Below are 10000 nucleotides of genomic sequence, written 5' to 3'. Positions count from 1 at the left end.
TTGTGCCGGTGCTAGCGCAGTGCTGGTACAAAACCACAAACCGGACGGAAAATGCACGCGGTAAGTACACGCGAGTAGAAAATTTCTATTCAACCCCTTCTCCCGCACCACCACCACCACCACTCGAGATATCTCGCGCGGAGGAATCACCAGCAGCAGAAGGGTATCACTAATTCGCGACCGCAACGCGCACACTGCCTCGATGACGACAACGCTACGGATGATGAAAGCCGCTGATGCTTCGTTGCTCTACTCTCGCCTATCATCGGCCCCCTTCCTGCAACTGCATTCCAACCACACAACCGGCGGCGTGTGTTTCTAGTAAACGGACTACACGAACGAACGAACGCACGCACGCAATGCACTTACACTCGCGCGACAAATCGATCACCAAACTGCGAATAAGCCGCGGATCGTTTCCACGCACCAGCCTTGATCAGGTTCGTAGCCCACGTGTGCTTCTGCTGCTGCTGCTGCTGCTGCTGCTATCACCGATAACGCCCAAGTGTTGACGAACAGCTTGGTCAATGTTTGCCGGCTGGCAGATAGGTTGTACAAACAGTTATTAAACGGACGGAACGAACCGGCATCCGGACGGACATCCGGAGTCAGCGGGTGGTTAGCGGGTTTTTTTGTGTTGTTGTTGTGTTGAAAACTATCCCCCCGCCCGGGGGGGGAAAACACACGTTTGTGTCTGGTCCGCGTCTGGCCAAACGCCAGTCACACCAATTTCGGTTCCGTGGCGCGTTATCACTATTTTGACAAACCAAACCTCCCCGACTGGCCAGATGATATCTCGAATGCGCCAATTCGAAGGCGCGCCAACTACGACCACGGCGACGACGACGACAAGGCCTGCTGCTGCACCTCACACTTTACGCGATAATCCCGTTTGCAGCCGTCACAGAGAGAGAGAGAGAGCGAGAGAGAGAGAGGCAACACGCCGGAACGTGTGTTTAAAGGTCAATTGCGAACGCACGCTGAGGGAGAGGAGAAGTTGGGTTGCCGTTTGCGGCAATGAATGGGGGGACGCTAAATCTGGATCGCGATCGAAGAATAGTGGGAAGGTGTGGGAAAGGCGCGCCACTGCTGCTGATCGACGGATGATCGACGCGCGCACAAACTTAGTAGTCTTTGCGTTCCTCCTCAACACCACTTGCTGCACTGGCAAGACCACTGATGACCGACGACTCGCGTTCTTCGACGATGACCGAGTAGGAATCGATTTCGAGGCTCGCGCGATGTGCACGGAACGACGGACGACGAGGTTGTGCTGCTGCAGCCTCCCCAGCAGGGTTTGTGTTCGCTCACTGAATGCAGCCGCTCACCGAATGCAGCTCGCGCTCGCGAAGTGCATCGCGCGACGACGACCACGACGACGACACCAGAAAATGCAACAAGGTTGACACGCTCGTTCCCCGAAGTCACGCTCGCTCGCTCACTCACTCGCACGCGCTTGCTGCGATGCTCCGGCTATGTATGTGCGACCAACATCACGACGACGACGACGACGACTATGATGATCGCATCGTGCTCCACGCGGCGCAAAACAGTCCGTTCGTTCGTTCGTTTGCTCGCTCGCTAGTACCACCACCACCACCAGCAGACAGGCAGACAACTCGAGGACTTGTTTGGCGCCCCCCACGCGACGACTACATAAACCCCTTTTTGCCGTGGCCAGCGCATGATTTACATAAAATGCTGCTCTGTGTGTTGGAGAGAGCTGTGTGCGTGATTCGCAACCGAGGCAACCGAGGCAACCCCATCACTATCTTGTCGTCGTTGTCGTCGTCGTCAGAGCACGTGTGTTGAATGATCACACCGACCGATCACACGCACACACAGGCGAGACAAAAAAGGTCTCAAGCAAGCGAACGAGCGAACGAGATTTCGGCGTTTGCTGAGGAGCATCTTGGCCACCAGCAGGAGGACGACACACCAGAGACACTGCGGCCAAAGGTCCAAAACGGGTGCAGGCAGAGGAAGGATCGCGTCGTCAAGTTCAGGGCAAGTGCCGGGCTGTGTGTTGTGTGCGATCATATTTCAAGGATTGACTCCGTGGTGAAAGTGTGAAGAGCGTCGGGAGAGACCTTGAAACCGGGCTGGCTGGACCGGGGACAGTTCGGAGGCAGTCAGACTGTGCCGCCGACCGCAATGACGTTCGTACAATGACCCTGTTGCGTTGCAGTACACACATTTGGCACGCAGTTCTTATCTTTGCACTCGCAGTCCCCAAAAAAAAAAGCGATTTCGCAGCGTCTTATCTCTTCATTCTGACGATGGTTTTGTGCCGAGTGCACCAGCAGCACCACCAGCAGCTGCTGCTATCAGGAAGGTGATGATATGGGGCACCTGGACCGCATGCTGCTGCTGCAACTGCTTCCAGGCTCTGGCTATCATCTCACTGATAGCCGCTCGTTTGGTGGTCATCATCGTCGTCATCTGGACGATGCGTCGTCGCGCATTTCATGGGGGTGGTGGCAACCGAAAACATATGTTTCGTTGTTTTGATCCGGCGATTCGATTCCCCTCTCAACTACACCACACCACACCTCACTTCTCCACGCATCTCCTCCTACACTTGCCGTGTGGCAACAGCAACAGCAACAAAAACAACGCCAACCAACCAACGAGCGAACACGCACACGCGCCAGGGGTTCATTTCGGGTGAACCAATTCATCGGACCAAGTCACTCATCGTCATGGTAACGAATTTGCTTCACCACCACAGCACGCAGACCGGAATGGAGACGCCTTCCCCCCTGGGGGGGGGGGTTGTGGTGGCCAAGAAGGGAATGTGGAGTGGCCAGCACGAGGGGAGCCGTGAGGAGCAGCGAAAAGCGAGTTGAATGCACACGACCAGCACCAGCGGAAGAAAGAGACGAGAAGGAGAACTGCATCGCAAAAGGGGTGGTGGTGTTTGGGGGGAGGAGGAGTGGGGTGGAGGGAGAGTCTTCGATGCACGGAGGGAAGAAAGAAAAGGGTTGCAAAGGGGGTGCTGAGGAAGGGGGTGTTGTAATGAACAGAGCAGAGCAACATTGTTGCATTAATTATAGGACCAGGAGATGGTGGAGGCGCCAGTGGGGTGGCCATGTGGATCCGTGTGTTGTGTGTCGTGTGTGTGCGTGTGAGGAGAAACCGTCGCACGTACACACACCACCCTGCGGGGGGGGGGGGGGGCAGGGATGCACTTGCATGCACCAACACACAGAGGCCATCGGTTGCATCGCAAGCTGCAGTTCGAGTGCCGGTCGTTGGGGGTGTTTAAAGGGGCCGCCGGAGATGGAGGCGCGAGGTGGACGAATCAGGGGGAGGGTGATTGAACAAACCGGGTGCCACGGGCCTGGTACCGGTGGCGGTAGTCGTCTGAATGCACTTTTTATTATTGAAACGAAACGGGACGCAACGGGACGCGACGGCGTAACGGAAGGGGAATGGAACGTCTTCGGTTGGAAGGCGGCTGCTCTCTGGCCTTGCACCGCGCACCGCCTGCAGTATGTGTGCAGCAACAGCAGCAGCAGCAGCAGCAGAAGTGCATTTTTGCATCGCGCTGTTCATTCGTGCAGCTGGTATGCAGAACGGCCAAGGCTGGTTGGACCGTCTGCTAGTCCGATGGATGGATGGATGGATGGATGCGGACAAACGAACCTGAACGGAAGTGTAGCACGGCACCACCGCGCGGTGGCGGTTGGATAATCAAATTCTCACTGGCGCACACAGAGCCACTACCTAGTCTTGGTCTGCACTTGTTTCGCGCTGAAGTGCACTTGCGTTCTCTCTCTCTCCCGTTCTCTTCACCTGACTTTTTGTCCTCGACGCCCAAGGAACACCAGGTCAGGCCTATTCCGGTGCGGTGCTTCAAGCTTCCAAAGTGTGTCCTCGCGTACCTCTCGACACGACTGTGACCGGAACGTTCGGTTTGGTTCTTTTTTTGTTTTCATCACGTTACCTGCGACCAGCGATGCTTCTGCTGTTGCCATGTTCACCGATTGCATCCCCAATACCAGCAGCAGCAGCAGCAGCAGCAGCAGCAGCAGCAGCAGCAGCAGCAGCAGCAGCAGCAGGGAAGATAAGTCGAACAACAACCCACTCCAACGTGATAGCGCACCCTCCACTCTTCCCTTATTCAACAATCGAGAGCAAAAAAAAAAACAAGCACGAGGAATTCCTCATCCCGCTCTCGGTTGATATCGGATGATAAATGCGTTGCAACTGCAAAACACATACGTACACTGTTGTTGTGGTCGTCGTCGTCGTCGTCGTCGTCGTCGTGGGCACACACAAAACACAGATCACGAAGAGGAATGGCGCGCGCGAATGGAAAGTTGTTGTAGGTCAGCAGCAGCGCAACATCAGCAGCATCAGCAGCCGCGGCCAACAAGGCTGGATGCAACAAGTTTTCGGTCCCAGGTTCCCGGTCGATAGCTGTCTTCTCGTGGGGCCGCACCGAGATTGACCACGCTCGGTCGCTGCTCCAACACCAGAACACACGCGCACAGGCCAACGGACAGCAGAGACTGGCTCTGCGTAGTCGTTGATGAGAATTTCGCGAACTGATTTGAGGGGGGATATCAAAACCGCAACGGGGCTTTGCCGTTTTGATAAGCGATAAGCCGTGACACCGCACGCACGCACGCACGAACAGACAGACAGACAGACAGACAGACAACAGCCCCTTTCTCCCCACAAATACACAAGAAATCGGACGCAGTTCTCTCCGCAAACATACTCACGCACACACTCCGAACGGCCACGGTGGACAGCGCGTTTTATTTTTAACCCGATCGGTCGGTCGTGTTTGTTGCGAATCTCGTTTGGCGGCCCCAACTCGATGAATCGCGGGACCCAACGTGGAACTCAGGCGGAGAAAGGAAGATGATGATACGAAAAAGAAGAGGAGGAGAAACCCCGCGGGCAAAATCGTACAGCAGAATAGCGTCACTGTTCTGCTATGATGTTGTATGACTATTCTGCTACGATTTGTATCTAACTAGTTGTCGCGGCAAACTTATTCGCTCTGCCATTCAACTCTTGACGCCTATATAGAAGGTGTTGGATGTGCTACATAAAAATGCTACATAAAATGCTACATAAAAATGGAAACAACATGCGCCTTGTGGCGCTACAGCAGAATTGCATACAAATCGTAGCAGAATTGCCATACATCGCGACCAGCAGAATTAGGAAAATTATTCAGCCAAGGATAGACGAAGCGTAAACTCAGAATGTAATGCCAAATAGTTTACGCTTCGTGTGGCAGGCATGATCGCATAAAATCGCATCGCATAAGTTGCTTTCTGAACATCTTTTTATATATTTTAAGATGTTGTTGCTGTATATTAGCGATTGTGGAACATTTAACTCTTCATAACGCTACGCTTCATGTTGATGCATTTTGTCCGCCGGGCATGCACCTCCACTCACGAGTGAACGCTCGGTAGCTCAATGACACCCGTGCACACAGTTTTAACAGAACCCTTCATTCGAAAGTGTAGTAGGAATTCTTTATGGAGATGTATTTTGCAAAGCAGATCATTATTTATTACGTTTAAAGTGCATTTGGGACAAATATTTGATTACATAATATGTTTGTTGAACATATTCAGAGTAATGCAAATGAAACAGACTCACAGAACAAATTCAAACCACTTATGATACGTTTAAAGCAATTACTGCATTTCATTTTCCTTTTCCCTTTGATCTAGTGTCGATAACTGAAAAATATAATTGGTATAATATAGAATTAACGGGATTATCTCCATGTATCGTATGCAGTCTCCAGCACGATAATGTCTCATTAATCGCTATCAAAGAGCAGTGTGGATACGAGACCGATCTAAGAGATCAACCGCAGAACCAGCGGCAACGGTTCAACACGATGTGCTCGGAAATGCAAGACCTTTACTCACAAGCGCATCGTCCCGAGGGATGCTTCCGTGAGGATCAGCAGGCACTTAGTGAACCGCAAACGAAACTGGCTACTGGCTGGCGACACAGGCCGATCCGATCAATAACGGACTGTACCGAGTAGAGGAAAATATCGAATGGAAGGAGGTAGCACCACTGGTAGTAATGTAGGCAGGGCGTGCAGCGACATTTGTTTTTCGAGTCAAGAGTCTTTCGGGCAGAGACTCTTCAGAGGGTCTACTTTGTAGAACGGTCATAAAAGTCAAGTCGAAATGTGGCTGAAAGAGCGTAAGGGCATCTTCGCAAAGAACAAGGCAACAGCGCAGGCGCCAGAAGCGGCAAAAGGAAAAAGAGGTGCACCAGTTGAGATACTTCGATTACCGCATCCACCTGCTCGAACGTGTGCACACGAGGATCGAACTATTGCCGCGCAGACGGTAGCCGGCCTACGTCAGACAGGACTTCAGTCTCTCACTGAAAGCACTACATCCTTCGGTAGAAGCTCCGACTGGAATCCACGGACACATTATCGAAGAAATAGAAGAATTGAGTTTCATATCCGAATGGTGGATCCAGAGTGTGGTCGAGATGCAGCGTGAAGAAACACGCATCGTTTCCGCGGTTAAATGAGGAGGCAGGGAGGTAGCAGGCGGCGCTTTCGTACGCCCCATATCACGGGTGGGCTTGGCACAAGATTGGATTCAGGATCAAAATATTATCGAGACAAGAGCAAAGGGAGAAAAAAACAGATGATGTGGTCGAGGGAACCAGGGGAACGGAGTGCCAAGCAGTTGCATGCTTTACCGGGTTCGTCGCTTAAGTCTTAAGGGCCAAGTCTTTTGATTCGCACCAAAAACAGTGCACATCGTAGCAGCTTGATGGGTCATCAGAAAAATACAAATCGATACTCGTTTGAAAAATTATAAGTTTATCCAGGTAGCCCCGTCGAGTTTTTGTTAAATTTCGTAGTTTTCGATTTTTGACAGACTTTTGAAGTTGAAAAAGTCGTGATTCTTGTCATTTGACCTAAAAACACGATTTTTAAATCACTCCTAGCAGCGTCACTTACGTGGCATTTCTTTGCATTCGATGCAAGGATACTGTTAATCGCGGCGCAAGGACTGACCTACCTTCATAGCTAAGCGATTGATTCGTCTCTGCAACGTTGGACTACGCTCTTTACCAAAACCGGAGACACCGAAGCCAGCGGCTTGCATTCGCTCCTCTGGCAGTTCCGCTTCTCGCCACAGGCAAGCTGGACATACCGCATGATTGATCTGAGCAGGTTTGGTCAGTTGAATCAACGCAATGGCGAAATATTGACGAGAACCGTGATACTGATGGTGTGTTGTAATTCCGAGGATCGCGATCTGTTGGGCAAACGCATCATCCTATGCGTTGCCAAGGTCCGTGTCACCAAGACGCACCGTATCGAGAGCCACGCTTAAATAACGCAACAGAAAGAAATGTTCAACAAATTTAATTTGCCTCGGTCTCTCTGTTGCTTATTTTACTTGTCTGAATGGAAAGTACAATGTGCGGCCGTGAGAATGTGTCGTTTGGTTATCAAGCTTCCACCACAAAGATAATCGATGATTCCACTCTCCCGAGTCCAACCGATCGCTACCTGATAAGTTAATTGATGGGATTATTAGAGGAAACATCAGAGGTTGTACAGATTCCTGGCCAGAAGGTAGAAAGCCTGAGAGTACATCTAAAGATATCGCTAATAATGTCCCCCGAAAACACATTTCGAACCTTTCCACGTCAGCGAACTCAAACAATGTAAAAAAATCGAACATACTAACCGCTCTTGTGTCTGATTGAGACTGCGAACAACAAACGAACACGAGAAGCGAATGCTGTGTGATCACCAAAATCTTCATCGTTCGAATCAACAACGTGATATTTAGGATCGCCTTAATCCATTCCTTAATCTCGGAACGACTATCATAAATCATCATTTCACGTCGGACGGGTCCACGACGATTCTCGAGTGAGTTGTGAGATTGTTCAATCTTTAGTGAAAGTCCAATACCTTTCTGCTATGCCTTCCAATCGATTTCTATTATTAGATGTGAAGAATCCTCATCCAAAGCCCCGACAGAGCTCGTTTGTCGTCATAAATCACAACGTTCTGAACATCCTAAAACATCTAAGAAACTATCAAGACAAGAGGTCATCTTCCCACATGAAATAGTTCAAAAGGGACTTTCGTTTTGCTGAACAACATCTTAAATTACAAAATTCAAAGATTACAGATCATCCTTGAGCTGCTTTCTTCGATTTTTGCCGTTTTCACGGTCCGTGCCTATTTCCAGCCCTCCAGTAAAAAACTGCCGAAAACAATTGAAAACAAGCAAGTAAACATTTTAACGCAAATCAATTTCAAGCAGTTTGACAGCGTCCTCTGGTGGCAAAAGACAGAAGTTTCCGATTTGCGTGAAATTGGATTGCGTGCAAATGTTTGCTTGCTTGTTTTCAAATATGAGCGGCAGTAGCATCAGGATCGCAAGGAGCATCAGGAACCACGTGGACCTCAACAACAAGCCATGTGTGCCAAACACATCTCTCCATCCTTTCTACACCCTACACGATACTTAAACGCTAGATACAGACACAAGATAAGGATAAGAATGGATGCCGATGTTACGGTTACGGTTTTCGTGCTCTCCTTTCCTAAATCCTACTCGTCACGTCCTCGCGAGGCCCGCAGAATGTTGGCCGCGTGGTCCTCCTACGTTACAGAGGGTTAAGAGCAGGGCTAACCACCCGGCCCCGGAAAAATGAACCCGGTTACGACAGCCAACAAAGATTCAAGACTACACCCTACGCTTGCGAGGCAGATTCTCCAATATCAGCCTAATAAACGTTCACGCCCGTACCGAGGATAAAACTGAGGAGGAGAAGGGGCCGTCTCCTCAGGGCTATCAACCAATGCCCCAAGTATGACATCAAAAACATTCTTGGGGACTTTTCCGCTAAAGTCGGTAGGGATCCAGTGTACCGCCAATACACTGGACTTCACAGTTTGCGCGAAGGGATATGCACAAAGCTAAGTGGGTATCCCCAAATGGAGCCACTTCCAACCAGATCGATCACGTATTGATTAACCGCCGCAGACAATGGAGCTTGTCAAACGTCAGAACTTTTAGACTTTTTTTTTTTTGGTTTAAAGATCCGATGCCGAATAGCTTGCCCCCGAGAAACGGGCAGAAACAACACGCAAACTCGATGCAATACGGCATCCCTGAAGGACAGCAATGTCCTAGCAGCCTACGAAAAAGCAATCAGGGATGGTCTGCTACCAACACAGGAAAGCAATACGAGCGGGCGCTGGCCTGCTCTAAAACCATGCATAAACAGCTGTGCCGAAAGCCGTTCTAGGACGCCGTCGTGGTAACACCAGATCTGGCTGGTTCGACGAGGAATGTAGACTAGTGACGGAACGCAAGAACTGTGCGTACCAACAAACGCAACAGCGGCATGGAACGCGGGCAAGCATAGGGAACTACAGGTGATAGTGTGGTGAAGAATGGTGATCTGATCAGTAACCAGCCAGAGGTCCTCTTGCGATGGGCCCAGCACTTTGATGAATTACTGAACGACCAGCTCCACGACACACCATAGGCTCCACTGGTAGATACGAACTTGCTCCTGCCACCGAGCTTGGAGAAAACACGAAAGGCCATCCGAAAGGGCTGAAAAAGATCCGAAAGGGGCCGGTACTGCCCTCCCCGTAATCACCCGTAAAATACCCTGTTTAAATTTTTCCGAAAACTCTTTTTGGGAAGGAAGGAGGGGGTTGCATTTTCCATAAAATACGAACCTTTCTAAAATATCATGTGAAAGTATTAAAATAATCGAAATAAAAGCTGTCCAGAAATTGTCCAGTAGCACGCCCGAAAGAAGAAAAAAAGGGGGAGGAAAAGGATTCACCTACGCCGAGGCGCTCCAGCTCGGCAATCTAACGAAACATCCTCAAATCATGCTGCTTCATTCTAATGATAACTTCTTTAAAGAAGGATAACGATAAATTAATCGAATAATCATCTTTTTTCGCTGCAGTTCCATGATCTTGCCTTGGACCTAT

The 10000-nt window shown here is 50.3% G+C and overlaps 1 protein-coding gene across 2 annotated transcripts in view; it reads right to left on the bottom strand.

Annotated features, from left to right (window-relative positions):
• Positions 1–1552, bottom strand: part of LOC126572396 (uncharacterized) — an 82169-nt gene extending 80617 nt beyond the window's left edge. Inside the window, exon 1 of one of the 2 annotated variants that reach the window (XM_050231660.1) lies at positions 1–1552. This exon is cut by the window's left edge and continues 183 nt beyond it. The gene's annotated coding sequence lies outside the window, so the exon portion shown is untranslated. The other variant, XM_050231661.1, reaches the window with a different exon arrangement.
• Positions 1553–10000: the final 8448 nt, after the last annotated feature.

Source organism: Anopheles aquasalis, chromosome 2, assembly GCF_943734665.1.
Source record: "Anopheles aquasalis chromosome 2, idAnoAquaMG_Q_19, whole genome shotgun sequence".
Lineage (NCBI taxonomy): Eukaryota > Metazoa > Arthropoda > Insecta > Diptera > Culicidae > Anopheles > Anopheles aquasalis.
The sequence above is the reverse complement of the archived record's forward strand: the minus strand, read 5'-3'. Positions and strand labels throughout refer to the sequence as shown.